Raw genomic sequence first — 15,762 nt, forward strand, 5'->3', positions numbered from 1 at the left:
AAAAAGATATCAAAGGATAGTATAGGCCCCTTAAGAGATAACAGGATAATTATAGAAGACAAAGAAAAGACTGATATATTAAACAGGTACTTTTCATCCATGTTCACCAAGGAACTGACTGTTCCAGGGATCATTCAACAAGGCAAAAATCAAAGTGAGCAAATTAAACTTTGACAAATCTCGTGGGCCAGATAGTATTCATACAGGGATATTGAGGGAAGTGAGCTCAGTAACTGACAGGTCGCTGTATATTATCTTCTTAGACTATCTTGTAACAGGGTTGTTGCCTCAAGATTGGAGGATGGCTGACGTGGTACCAATAATTAAGAAACGTAAGAGGTTGGATCCAGGCAACTACAGTCTGGTAAGTCTGACATCAGCAGTGTGCAAAGTTTTTTAGGGCATTTTAAGAGATGATTAAAGATACGTCATGTCTAACCAAGATATTGGGTTTCTATGAGGAGGTAAGTGCAAATCTGGATATTGATAATACAGTTGATTTGATTTATTTGGACTTTGCAAAGGCCTTTTATTACTGTACCACATAAGAGCCTTACAATGAGAAGCAGGGGAGACTGAGGGAAACAATATGCAAAAGGTTAAGGAATTGGCTAAAAGATAGGAAACAAAGAGTTGTTGTAAATGGTACGTTCTCTATATGCGCTATAGTCAGCAGTGGTGTACTGCAGGAATCTGTGCTATGATAGATTCTTTTTAATCTCTTTATTAAAAACCTTGTGGATGAGATTGAGAGTAAAGTGTCAGTCTTTGCTGACGACACCAAACTTTGAATGATATTAAAAACTTACAATAGTAGAACAATATTAAAAAATGACCTGCATCTCCACTTGTTCTGAAAAAAAGCCTATGGGTTGAGACAAAAGTACTCCATCAACAGTAGTCACTGTCAAGGGATACTGGAGCACTGGAACGGAAATTTGCTACCGATCCATCACAGCCCGTTGTATGAAATTTCTAGCAGATACGGAATCTCGGTGAATTGTCTCAGAGAACTGAGTGCCTCCATACAACACAGACAAGATCAACGGGGTAAAGAAATTGTTCTAGCCTAGGGTAACCCCTTCTACTAGTCCTAGGCAAGAGAGTCCCAGCCTCAAGAGACATGCATGGATAAAGTGTTCTGCACTTCCCCAGTAGAACCACAGACCCTTATATTCTTGTCGTTGCTCGGACATCTTGATACAATCAAACTGCGTTGAGCCCGCTTTACACGCTGCAATGTATCTTACAATGTGTCGGCGGGGTCACGTCGTTATGCACATCCGGCATTGTAAGGTACATTGCATGGTGTGACAGGTACGTGCGATTGCGATTGAATGGTAAACCGTTCATCGCACGCACGTCGTTCATTCCTCATGGATTGAACGTCAGATTGTTCATCGTACCCGGGGTAGCGCACATCGCAGTGTGTGACACCCCGGGAACAATGAACAGATCATACCTGCTGTGACGACATGGGTTAAAGTTTCTTAAGGTACCGTCACACTAAGCAACTTACCAGCGATCCCAACAACGATAGGGATCGCTGGTAAGTTGCTAGGAGGTTGCTGGTGAGCTGTCACACTGCGACGCTCCAGCGATCCCACCAGCAACCTGACCTGGCAGGGATCGCTGGAGCGTGGCTACACGAGTTGCTGGTGAGCTCACCAGCAACCAGTGACCAGCCCCCAGCACCGCGTGGAAGATGCTGCGCTTGGTAACTAAGGTAAATATCGGTAACCAACCCGATATTTACCTTGGTTACCACCGCACAGAGCTACACGTGCAGAGAGCAGGGAGCAGCGCACACTGAGCGCTGGCTCCTTGCTCTCCTAGCTACAGCACACATCGGGTTAATTACCCGATGTGTGCTGCAGCTACATGTGCACAGAGCAGGGAGCAGCGCACAATGCTTAGCGCTGGCTCCCTGCTCTCCTACTTACAGCACACATCGGGTTAATTAACCCGATGTGTCCTGCAGCTACATGTGCACAGAGCAGGGAGCAGCGCACACTGAGCGCTGGCTCCCTGCTCTCCTACTTACAGCACACATGGGGTTAATTACCTGATGTGTGCTGCAGCTAAATGTGCACAGAGCAGGAGCCGGCAGCACAGGCAGTGAGAGCGGCGGAGGCTGGTTTCGAAGGTAAATATCGGGTAACCAAGGACAGGGCTTCTTGGTTACCCGATGTTTACCGTGGTTACCAGTGTCCGCAGAAGCCGACTCCTGCTGCCTGCACATTTAGTTGTTGCTGTCTCGCTGTCACACACAACGATCTGTGCTTCACAGCAGGACAGCAACAACTAAAAAATGGCCCAGGACATTCAGCAACAACCAACGACCTCACAGCAGGGGCCAGGTTGTTGCTGGATGTCACACACAGCAACATCGCTAGCAACGTCACAAAAGTTGTTCGTTAGCAGCGATGTTGCTAGCGATGTTGCTTAGTGTGACGGGGCCTTTAAAATCCAGCCAGACAGGATGATAGATTGTCTATAGACGGGGGAGAAGTCCCTCATTGTTTTTACAAGACTCTTGTTGACTCAATGTAATTGTGTTGGCCACTGAAAGCCAAACGTATTGTTCTCCAGACATTTCCAGTAACCATTGTATTGTAGTTGTGTATTGATAATGTAATTACCTTAGTAGCCATTAGTAGTAGGGGTGGGGGACAAGTCATCAAAAGAAATCTGACAGTTGCCCCGCCCCTATCAAAGTGTATTAAACACGCCCCCCTTAATCAAATGGCTATCATTTGATATCCTTTTGATATCAAATGGCTATCATTTGATATCCTTTTGATATCAAATAAATATCATCTGATATCCTTTTGATATATCCTTTTGATATCAAATGGCTATCATCTGATATCCTTTTGATATCAAATGGCTATCATCTGATATTTATTTGTTAGGTTGTTATGTTTCCCCTTAATCCTGTCCTATTATTTATCTGTCCAATAATTGTTCTCTTTTATATAGGTATTTTGATACTGTAATTTTCTGTTAATCAAATTGATATTCAAAGTGTATTATTGATATCAAATTGTCTTACTGACACGCTTACCCATTAAAAGAAACTTTATTCCTATAATAGTAGAATGTTCCCCATGATATTGTCAGTAGAATTATATATAGTATAATGTTCCCCATGAGTCTTATTGATACGATTACCCATGATATTAAATGAGAGAAGTCGGTCTTATTGATACGAGTACCCACGATATTAAATGAGAGAAGTCATTTTATTTCATATAATAGTATAATGTTTATTGAACCAAATCCACAATACACAGCAAATATCAAATCATAATAGTATAATGTTTATTGAACCAAATCCACAATACACAGCAAATATCAAATCAATTATCATGTGAACAATATCAAAAATCAATACAGTTGAATATCCGCAATACACAGCAATTATCAAAGCCGCAAATAACTGAGCAGTTGAATTTAGGATTCAAGCATCTTGTAGAAGCATTAGGGACAACAGCTGACTTTACAAGAGACCAGTTCTTGTGTTAAGTGTTTTCAATAGCAAATGTGTTTTTTCAGCTTCCTAATGACGTTGCAACAGTTGTGAGTCTTGAAGCGAACATTCATTCACCATCACCTGTTTGCCGTGTATTCATAGTTTTTCAATAACAGAGAGAAGGTACAGTTGTAGTTTTTTGTCAATTACCTCTCAGTAATGTTTTTTCAAGTGCCTAATGATTTTTTCAAATGGATCATAGTCAGAGACAGGATTCACTGTAGTGTGAGAACCCCAGTTGTCATTTTGAATCTCGAAAGGAACAGAAATTAACACATCGTTGAACAAAGTTAAAATGATTCATACAACTATAGCCTTTTGGATCAGATGAAATTTTCTTTACAAAAGCAAGAACTATATTATCGTTTTGCTTTAAATCATTACTAAATTGTTCCAATATTTCACTATATGTCCGTCCTCTTGCTAAATGCCAAAGCATAAACACACAATATTGACCGCAAGCAGTACTAAATGATTGCTGAAGCTGCTTATCTTGAAAGCAGTATAATTCACTATTTCTCTTTAAAAACTTTACAAAATCACGAGGAAAAATTTCATTTTCCGGGGGTAATCCATAACTGTCAAAAAATATGGACTTCTTATCATCGCATAGTAAAATTAATATCCAATGTTTGCCACTCTGATTGGATTTGTCTGTATTGACGATGTACGCAGCGGGTCTCTGAGTGACTCTGGTTGACGGAAGCAAATCACACGGATACACCCCAGAAAATATGCATTCTGTATAGAGATCGGCCTTCATCATGTTTGTGAGTTGTAGGGAATCCATCAGTAAAAATCATACAACACTTCACGACGATTATTAATCTCTAGAATAGTTGAGTTCAGGGCATACACTATCATATTTACGGTGTGTGGCGTAGGTAGAGCAAAGCGTATTTCAGCCCGCAGGTTGCCCGTTTTGATGAGTGAGAAGTGACTTCCAGGTTCTTGATCGGCTGATAAATCAAAAGCAAAGAACGTGAAGCCGTCCATAAATTCTTCTCGATCGATCGACAGAGCGCAGTCCGCTTTATATTTCCCTGAAATTTGCGCTAAAGACATATATTCTCTGACGGCTAGATCAATATTAAAATTGGGTTGGAAGGGTTGAGATGGTATTTGATGCCCCTCTAAATATAAAGAGGCGTGGTTAATGTTGTAATGCGGAAAGTACAATGGATTTTTATTATACGCACCGCTAAATGCTTCGTTATCTACAAATCCCAATATAACAGTTTTCGGTATGACGCCTAAGTATAAATTTTCATGGTTTGAGATGCGAGTACCTGTAGGAATACTGTACACTTTCATGCAGGCCCTATCAATAGCGTATTTTGCTGTTGCATTTAGCAACGCCTGACTATGGCCTATCCGGACAGCCGGTGAAACTTGTACTCTCTTTACATAGAGACAAGCATGCATGATTTGTACTTTAAGCGGATCAACTTCAGCAGACATCAAACAGAAAGAATCCTTGTTTCTCGTCAACTTGATCTTAAGGTCAAGACCATTCAATATAAGTTTCGGTTGATTAAATATATCACCAAAAATTGGTCCCAACAGATCCACAGGTTTTGAGTGCATAACTGCTAGAGCTCTCTTGTTGAATCCCACATTTGCACCATCCAGGATTCGGACATTGTGTTGTCCCGCAGTGTCTTTATAAAATAATCCCGATGTAAACTGAGAAGCCAAAGTCTGTGCGCTGTAATTCAATAATGTTTCAATGTAGGCTCTATAGCTGTAAAGATTGTCTGATTGAGAGATGAGGCGATCTCCCAAAGTAATATCAACCTGATTAAATAATGTAGCGATCGGGTAATTTATCATAGCTACACGAGCTCCATCGGCTATATTCGAATTATCTTGTTTTACGACCCGGCAATTTATGTAGAGTAGGGTATTGTTCAAATCATAATAATATTCTCCGCTTCCTGATATGAAAAATTCTAGCGGGGCATTGTCCGCCAGAGCCGCAATAGGTTGCACTTCTACAAAAAGCGATTTCTCGATACTTGTTTGCGTAGGGGGAATGTCAAAAATATCCAGTTCCGATTTTGTGCACTCTACAGAAGCATCGTGTACGAAAGCCATGATAATTGCTTAGAAGATGTCTTCAACAGAGCGCCTTATTCTTTTCTGACGGTTACGTCTTGCGGGAGTAATTTTATTCATAAGAAAAGGAAGAGTACGCCTTTTTCTCTTTTTCTGTTTTTTAGCGACATAAACAAGGCCAGATCCTTCCTGAGGAGGCGTGTTTAATCTATTCATGACGGTTGTAGAGAGGGAGGTAACGGCATCTTTAGCGATATTTTTGACTGCTGTTTTTACATGCGGTTTTACTATTTCTAATCCTTTTCGGAAGAGGGGCATGGCTTTTCGAAACAGACCCCTAAAAATCCCAGCCAGACCAGCTCCATACATGTACTCATCACCGCGAAATCCCTCTAAGCCGTTGCCCGTCTGAGCTATGTAATAGCGGATATAAATGCTTGGATCGCCGTAAACCCTATGAGACACCATTTTATCGTGTCAATCACGTCGCTGCCTAAAGTGTAATCGTACGATTGTTTTTCCGTACTTGAATTTAACAGGGGTACCCTGATCTGTCAAGATAGATATGGTTATAGAATCAAAGCTATGTTTGCATAGAGGTACATAATCTGGACGCGTGTACTGGAGGGTGATAATATCCGAGCTTTTACCGCTGACTTGTGCGGTTCTCAGAAGTTGAACATAACTGTCTCCAACAAGTTGGTGTTGAATTATATCTGTGTAAACAAATAATGTATAAAATCCGTCTTTTATATCGGCATACGACTTCTTTCTCTCTAACAGGCTATTATCATACGCCTCAATATACGGTTGCAATCCTAAAATATGAGCCAATTTTTGTCCTGGAGCAAACTGAATCGTAGGGGAATCCGATAGAGTCACACTTCTCTTCACTTCATCATAACGAAGTTTAAAACCATCGGCGGCTACCTTCAATGTGTCAATACGTTCATTAATGGCTCTTATGAGTTCAGAAATATTTAAATAATATCCTGCTTTTACGAAATATTCCCTCTGGATATCTCCTCGTTTTCCGATATAAAATGAGCCTTCGTTATTTTCAAAGGTAAACCAGGTATGGGGGTACTGAATTTCTGTGAGTGCTACTTCATACGTTCCTGTAAGGTATACGGGTTTTGCCAGTTTTGTAGTAAACGTAGATATCGTGTTGTCTGGAAAAATTTTAGAGGAGGCATTGCTAGGTAATGTAATATAGAATGAGCCAGAATCCATAATTACATGTCCGTCAACTGGTCTTCTTTAATCCAACTATTGAAGGATGATGGGTATCCCAACCACTTAACGAGAACCAGCGATATATTTTTGACGCGTCTTCGTCTCAAAATTTTTTCTACTTTGTAGAGTCGATTCTCATCCGCTGAAACTTTTTGTAGTTCCTCCTTATAAAATGTTCCCTCCACAGGGTCTCCGCGCAAATCAACGATTTTGTAGAGAGGTATTTGAAATTTTGTATTAATGCCACTAATCATAAATATTTCTTCAGTGTATGTTTGTTCATATCCCTTAGCGAAAGTACGTTTATATTGAGACAAGCGTACATTATCACCAATTTTTAAAGAAGGTTTAATCGACTTATTATTCATACTAGAGCTGTAAATATTTTTCCATATTTGTAACGAATTTTTGCTCGTAACATCAACAGGTCTACAGCGAATACTCGAATGAAAAGTATGATTGTAACTATGCACCAAATCCGGTAAAATATCAATGTACCTAAACGTGTTTTGTCTTGTAAGGTAGCGAAACATCCTGGATTTTAACGTACGATTAAATCTCTCCACCACAGCGGCTTTTACTAAATTGTTCGTATAGAAATGCAAAATGTTATACGTTTTACAAATACGTTTCATAGAGGCGTTCACAAATTCTTTACCCCGATCCGTCTGTAATTTCTTCGGTATGCGTTTTTCATTTTGAAATATTCGTTCAAAAGATCTGGCTACACCTGATCCAGTCTTGTTTGATAAGGGGACGCACCATGCAAATTTTGATAGAATATCTATAATTGTCAGGATATATTTGACATTATCATTTTCCCTTGAATATTCAATTAAACTTACGAGATCCGCTTGCCACTGTTGGTCTATATTTGAAACTAAGATTTTATTTGTCTTAAATCTCTTTCTTACAGGCTTGTGCAAAATATATGAATCTTGTCTATTCAACCAATCACGCACAATCGCTTCTTTAATCGCCTGATTTCTTCTTGTTTCTCTATATAATTTGTCAATTCCACCAAAGGAACCAGCAGCTTTAGGTGTGAAATACTGCTTATTCAATATTTTTTCAAGGTTTCTAGAATCCATGATGAGGAATTTGACGTTTGATGTCTTTATCAGAATGGCCTCTGTATGAAATGATATTAAATGGAAACTTTAATACCAACTATATTATGCTTGAAAAGTAATTTCATTTAAAAGACAACAGCTGAGGCGTCTAAATATAAAGATATCATGATTGGCTGTTACCCTGTGGAGTGACGCCCCTGACTGTTTTTGGTGGGTGTGATTTTCTGAGCTGAAGCCCTTTAAATAGAGTGCAAAGGCCCATTCATAGCAGTGCAGATTTACCAAGAAAGTATTTTTCCAGTTCTACTGAACATCGCTTCATCTCTTTAAACAGTAAGTTTACTTTTTTAATTCCCATTTCTTGTGTAGTGATAAACTGTAGCCTTCCATATTTCAATTATCTAGTCTGTATGATATGAGACTGAATATATACCATAAAGTAAATCTCATTGCTTCATATATCAAGGACCTATTGCGTTATAATACAGGTAATATATATCTTTGTACTGTGTTAGTAGAGATAAAATTTGTTTAAAAGAACTGAGGCCTTCAGTTCTTTTAAACAAATTTTACTGCATTATAGTTATCTTGTTATCTTATATGCTTTGCTAGTCAATTATAGTGGTGAATACTAGTTCTGTCCTATGTTTAATACATGAGTAATATATGGTTATTGAATAGTTCATCCAAGGCTTAGATAGTTATTTATTTTATTATTATAACTTATTTAAATATTTAATATACTGTTTATTATAAGTTATTTACCTTTGTAATATTGAATAGATAAGTAATTTTATATTTAATACATGCGTAATAAATATTGCTGATGAATAGGGCAATCATTGCTTAGATATAGTTAATCATTTTTATTATTATAACTTATTCAGATATTTAATATAGACCCTTTGTAATATTATATTTTGTCGTATATTACTTTCATAGCGCATATATATATATATATATATATATATATATATATATATATATATTAATGTGTTACATTTTATTTCAGATGGAAAACCACAATTCCGGAGATCATTTCGATACCTTTCTTACGAATTCCCAATTAGGTATTATATTGAATATATTGAAAGGAGGGTCATCTCACTCTGATTAAGTTCATATTTTGTATATTAATTATCATATTTTGTATATTAATTATATATTCTTTCATTCTTTCTTATTTAAGAAGAGTGTATGAGTCCAGGATTTAACAACATTTTTAGTACTCTGAATTATGGACCCAGTGAAGATGTAATTGATGAGTCAAATGTTCCAGGTTTTCATCAATCGGTCACAGGTAATTATGTATATTATCAGCAGCTTTATTACTATTTGTATAATAACTGATTAAATATGTGCTTCTAGACCTGATGCTAAGTAAAATTTCTCATTCAGATACTGAAATGATGCGGTCAGTTTTTATGATGGAAAACAATCAAGACTTTGAAACAGCTGAAAATCGGGACTCGGATATCGAACTCGTAGAAGTGCACTGTAGTTCTGTACTGCCCCTGTATGCAACAGCTGAAAATCGGGATTCGGCTATCGAACTCGTAGAAGTGCCCTGTAGTCCTGTACTTCCCCCGGCTCCTAACGCTCCAAAAAAATCCGGAAAATCAATAAGAAGGGACCTCAAGAATAGAAAAGGTAATTTACGATTATCAGGTCCGTGAAGAAAAGCTTTTCTGTTGTGTTAAAAGCATTTCTGATGGGTCTAATAGTTATGTTTTATTTACAGATGTTCAACTAGTGGCCAAAAAACTTGAATTTGCAAAAGAGAATATTCCCATCCCGTCGACATCGTTCAATGAGAAGACTACTAATCCAGGGCCTGAAGAAGTACAATATGCAACTCATGCTTGTAAGTATATATTTATTCCATTCTATACTGCCTTTATACATACAATGTCGCAATGAAAATTGCTTAACTGGCACCTGTAACTTTTCCTATGTTGATCCTATGTTGTTTTCTATGTTACTCTAACTTCACGATGAACTGACGCTAGTATCTTTTCTTTCAGCAACGTCGTCTCTGCAGAGGTGTAATTATGACTCGCCGCAGATAACTCCGCAAAGAGCTAATGTGATCGTGAGAACAACGCCTCTTTCACGAACAAAGCCTCTTTCACCAAGCAATATTGTGAATCGTGAAGATACGACTGCGTCCATCAAGTATCCCAGGAATTCAGTACCGAAGAAACGTGAGGCTAGAGCTACATCCCCCAAGCAACCCGGGAATTTAATTCCAAAGGCTATAAATATGAACACTATACGGGTGCAGCACACTGAGCAACCATCAGTTAATACTTCTGAAGGTTCGTCTAGTGATTTTGGTATTGTAATGCCTCTAAAAAAACGTTCTGATTCAAAACGGAGAGTAAGCAAAAAGCAGAGAGTTGACTCTACATCAGCTTACACAGTGAGACCTGTGTGGGCTGATGAACAGGACATCATGCTTACTGCTATGTCTGGACAGTATGTCCAATGCAAACTTTACCAGAACAAACTAAAATATTTTTGTGATACCTATGAAAGATTCATGAATGCATATCCAACATCTGACATTATCGCAGAACTATCTGAATTCAAAAGAGAGCATGCTATTGTATTATCACAACCTAATAAAAAGGAATCACTGTGACTATGCATGGTTGGTTACGGGATGCAGAAATTACCAAAAAAAGGGACGAAATTATTTAAAATGGGTCCACAGAGGGCATACAGATCGAGAATACTTAAACGGGCTCTAAAGCTGTTGATTAGATCTAAACGATCGCTAGCAGCTAGAAAACGACGAGAGGCAGCTCACAGATCTATATCTACACAAAACCCACAGATGCTGATACATGCACAGAGTCCTTCACGTAACCAAGATAACCCTGGAGGTGTTAACCCCACTGTGTCTCCAAATGCTCAAAGCAGAGAGCCTCTGGAAACACATGCTGAAAGGGCACATAATGCAGCACCTGTTGGTAATGTTGATAATGATAATGTAGTGAATGCAGATCAAGCAGTATTTTTACAGCATTTTTTTCATCAACAAAGAGATGTCCGCAATTTCAATGCCCGCTTGCACATTGATCATTTTAGATTTGTAAATTTAGACCGCATCCAATCATTTGTAGAGGCCATAAATGTCGTACATGACACTATTCAGTCATTACTGGACAGAATCATCAGGGACATTGATCCTGGGGACTTTGTTCAATTAAGACTTGAAGGTGGGGCCACATTAGATCCCATTTTCACTACAAAACAATCAAGGGATGATTTCAGTTCTGTATCATTTTTAAATTCTGTTGCTCGCACATTGCAAAGTAATGCTGAATGCCTAGCATCCAATTCACTCAAATTAGTCGTAACAATAATTAAAAACAGACGCGGTGGTGCAAAAAAACGGTTGAAATCTATAGCGAGTAGTCAAATCATTAAACAAAAGAAGCGCTGGCTGTATGACTTTAACAATTACAACACAAATCTGTGCTTCAGTGCTAGTGTGTGTGCCCTGATGGACGACACTGATGTCGGTGATTCAGTTATACTGAGTCGTGCTAAAGCCATACATGCATCCCTGGGTATTCCTGAGGAACAACTAATAAGCTTTAGTGAAATTGTGGATTTTGAGAAACTTCTGGGTGTCAACATTAAAGTACTGTACTACAGTCAGGGTGACTGGCGTTACTTTCAATCAGGTAAAACATCTGGTACTAAAAACATTTTCATATTGCACCATGATAATCACTACTACGGTATCAAAAATATGAAGGGTTTTATCGGTGAGGATTACTTTTGTGAAAGATGCAATTCGGTGTTTCATCACAAATTTAATCATTCGTGTCAATATTTTTGTAAAGCTTGTCAAAGAGAGAGCTGTGTGGAGAGCAGTGATGAGCAGTACCCACCTCGTTGCCCTATATGTCGGGTTTTTTGTCGCTCGAGCGAGTGCTTAGATCATCACACACATTTAGCTACAGATAACCCAACATTCTGCAGACTTAAAACATTTTGTGATAAATGTCATCATTTTGTGTTCAAAGATAGCGAGTCCGAGCATAAATGTAAAGGCATGTGTTGTCCTGTTTGTCGCATACGTCTAAATGAATTTGATGACCATCTTTGTTACATGCGGAGGTATGTACCAAAGGAGGAAACAGAACAATATATATTTTATGACTTTGAATGTATGCAAGAGACAGGTACGCACATACCAAATTACATTTACGCAACAACATTGCATGGCAGGCCTTCCTGGGAGTTTGAAGGTAAATCGTGTACTCATGACTTTGTACTGTTCTTTACAAGCGGTAAATTTTCAGGTCATACATTTATAGCCCACAATGCCGGCAGATACGATGCTTACTTTATTGTTAAAGAATTGATTTCTGAAAAACTCTGCGTAAAACTGATATCCCGAGGTGGACGCCTCTTGTGTGTAACGCTGCCTGATTTGGATATACGATTTATAGACTCTCTAAATTTCATACCCATGAAACTTAGTAAGCTACCACAGGCTATGGGTTTTTCAGGTTCAAAAGGGCATTTTCCCCACTTTTTTAACACTGAAGAAAATCAAAACTATGTGGGGCCCCTACCCGCTGTAAAATATTATGGGGTAGAGTACATGTCGCCTAGTGAGAAAGGGGAATTTATGGAGTGGTATGAGACCGAGGTAAATACAACTTTTGACTTTAAGTCTGAACTAAAAGCTTATTGCAAGCAAGATGTTGAGATTCTGAGGCGCTCTTGTGAACTCTATAGAGAGCGTGTTATGGAGATGACGCAGAAAAATATTCAAATATACTGTAAACAGGAAAAGAAAAAGATTGAAGTGACCAGATGCATTGATCCTTTTCAACTCGTGACCCTGGCCTCTGTATGTATGGCAATGTACAGGTTTAAATTTCTTCCAAAAAACACAATAGCCATTTTACCTGGGGATAATTATCACAAGACAAAAAAACGTTTCTCGTCCCCCGCTATACAGTGGCTCATGTATGTAGCACACACAGAGAACATAACCATTCAGCATGCTTTGAGAGGCGGTGAAAAACAAGTCGGAAAATATTTCTTAGATGGTTACGCCTATGTTAACAACAGTCACATAGCGTTTGAATTTCAGGGCTGCTTTTACCATGGATGTCCTGTATGTTATAATGAAAATGACTCAAATAAGGTCACAAACACATCCTATGGTCAATTATATTACGCCTTTTTAGCTAAAAAACGTTACTTGCAGTATTGCGGCTACACAGTGAGAGTTCTGTGGGAACATGATTGGAAAGAAATGGTTGAAAAAGATTCTAATCTTCAAACATTTCTTGACCAAATGGAATTCCCCAAACCCTTAGATCCCCGCGATGCCCTTTATGGGGGCCGTACTAATGCCATTAAACTTTATCACCAACGGGAATCTGGAGAGATGCTACATTACTATGATTTCACCAGTCTGTATCCCTTTGTAAACAAAACTAAAACATATCCTGTTGGTCATCCTCATATTATCTATGAGAACTTTGGATTTATTAAAAATTACTTTGGTCTTGTCAAAGTCAAGGTCTACCCTCCAAGGGATTTATTTTTTCCAGTTCTTCCGGTAAAACTCAACAAAAAATTAATGTTTCCCCTTTGCTATACATGCGCTGTCAATTCACAAACTGAGGACTGTACACACAGTGATGAGGATCGCTCTCTGACAGGAACTTGGTGCACAATAGAGGTTGAGATGGCAATAGAAAAAGGATATAGGATTGCACACATCTATGAAATTTGGGATTTTACTAATACCAGTGATACTCTGTTTGCGCCGTACATTAAATTACACCTTAGGGATAAGCAGGAGGCTTCCGGTTATCCCAGCTGGTGCACTGATGATAACAAGAAACAACAGTACATTGACACCTTTCTTGAAAAAGAAGGTGTACAATTACGATCTGAAAATATAGGAATGAACTCTGCAAAGAGACAGATCTCCAAGCTTTTCTTAAATTCTTTATGGGGAAAGTTTGCACAGAGATCTAATTTATCATGTACCAGCATTATCAGCGATGCTGAAGCCTTGTTTCATCATGTTTTTTTACCGTACTATGACATTTCAATGTTGCATTTTATTGATGATGAGACAACCACAATTGACTGGAAATATACAGAGGGACATCACACTGTCAACAAAAACACAAACATTTTTATAGCGTGTTTTACAACGGCGTATGCCAGACTAGAGCTATACTCTGTTCTGGATAAATTGCAGGAAAGGTGCCTATACCATGACACAGATTCTGTTATTTTTGTGCAGAAAGATGGTGAGTGGAGTCCTCCTTTAGGGGATTACCTGGGGGAATTGACCAGTGAGATACCTGATGATACGTACATCACTGAATTTGTATCTGCAGGTCCAAAAACTTACGGATACAAACTCAACACTGGTAAAACTGTCTTAAAAGTGAAGGGTATAACGTTAAATGTTGGTAACAACCAATCTATTAATTTCAACAGTCTAAAAGATCTAGTTCTGGACTACCCGCGTAATTCTGATTCTGAAACACAGAAACGAATTATCGTTGAACAGCCAGGAATTGTGAAAAATAAAAAGTACTGGGACATTGAGACAAGACCATTACGCAAAACACAAAGGTGTGTTTACACAAAACGACGCCTATTTGATGATTTTACTACCGTACCATTTGGCTATTAGTTGTGACTTGTGATGGATACCCGTCTGCAACACCCATTCTCCTGCATTCTAGCAGGTCCATCTAATTCTGGAAAAAGTTATTTTGTAAAACAACTGTTATATAATATTGACACTCATTTTTCTCATAAGCCTGATAATATTGTTTGGTTTTATTCGTGCTGGCAAAAACTATATGACGAAATCTCTCTTTCTTTTCCAATCATCAGATTTGTGGAGGGTCTGCCTCATACATTTGTAGATGATGAATTATTCCCTCCCGAAAAGGTAAATTTGACTATTGTTGATGATCTCATGGAGAGCGCGAGTGATAATAGTGAAGTAGAAAAAGCTTTTACCAAGTATGTACACCACAGAAATCTCAGCATTTTCTACCTGGTACAAAACATATTTTGTCAAGGTAAGAAAAGTCGGACGATAAATTTAAACACAAAGTACATGGTACTTTTTAATAATCCTCGGGATAAATTACAAATTGTTACGTTAGCGCGACAGATGTATCCAGGAAAAACACGTTTTTTCTTAGAAGCTTTTGAGGATGCAACGCGGGTACCTTATGGTTATTTGATGCTAGACTTAAGAGCCGATACCCCTGAGGATCTTCGCTTGAGGACGGGCCTGTTTCCACCAGCTTTACCCGCTGTGTATGTTCAAAAGAAAAATACTTCTAAAAAGTGAAATTTGCGCAAAATCAGACATTCTACGCTGTGGACATAGTGTTGTAAAGATGTCTGAGAGAATCCGACGTAACTGGGATCTCTTAAAAACCCTCGTGAAGGCCCCTCCTTCTGTCAGAAAATCTATTTTGTGCAATGCGAGTCATGATTTAATTACAGCCATAGGGGAAATTGCATTAAACATCTTAAAAGGCCGTATTCCTCTGAAAGAACGCCGAAAAAATATACTAAAAAAATGGCGTAAAGCTATAAGAGCCATGAGTAATAAGTCCCACAGCATAAAGAAAAAGAAACGTATACTAAATCAGACCGGTGGGTTTATAGGTCCTCTTTTAGGCTTTGCGATTCCGATAATAACAAGTCTTCTCGCCGGTAAATAATGGAACATACTGAGAAAATGTATCTTGTTCCTAAGCAGGAACTAATTAAACTACGAGCCCCTATTACAGACAACATACGACAGAGTGTAATCCATCGTCTCGATGCTGAAAT

This window comes from Anomaloglossus baeobatrachus, chromosome 2 (genome assembly GCF_048569485.1).
Source record: "Anomaloglossus baeobatrachus isolate aAnoBae1 chromosome 2, aAnoBae1.hap1, whole genome shotgun sequence".
In the NCBI taxonomy this organism is placed as follows: Eukaryota; Metazoa; Chordata; class Amphibia; order Anura; family Aromobatidae; genus Anomaloglossus; species Anomaloglossus baeobatrachus.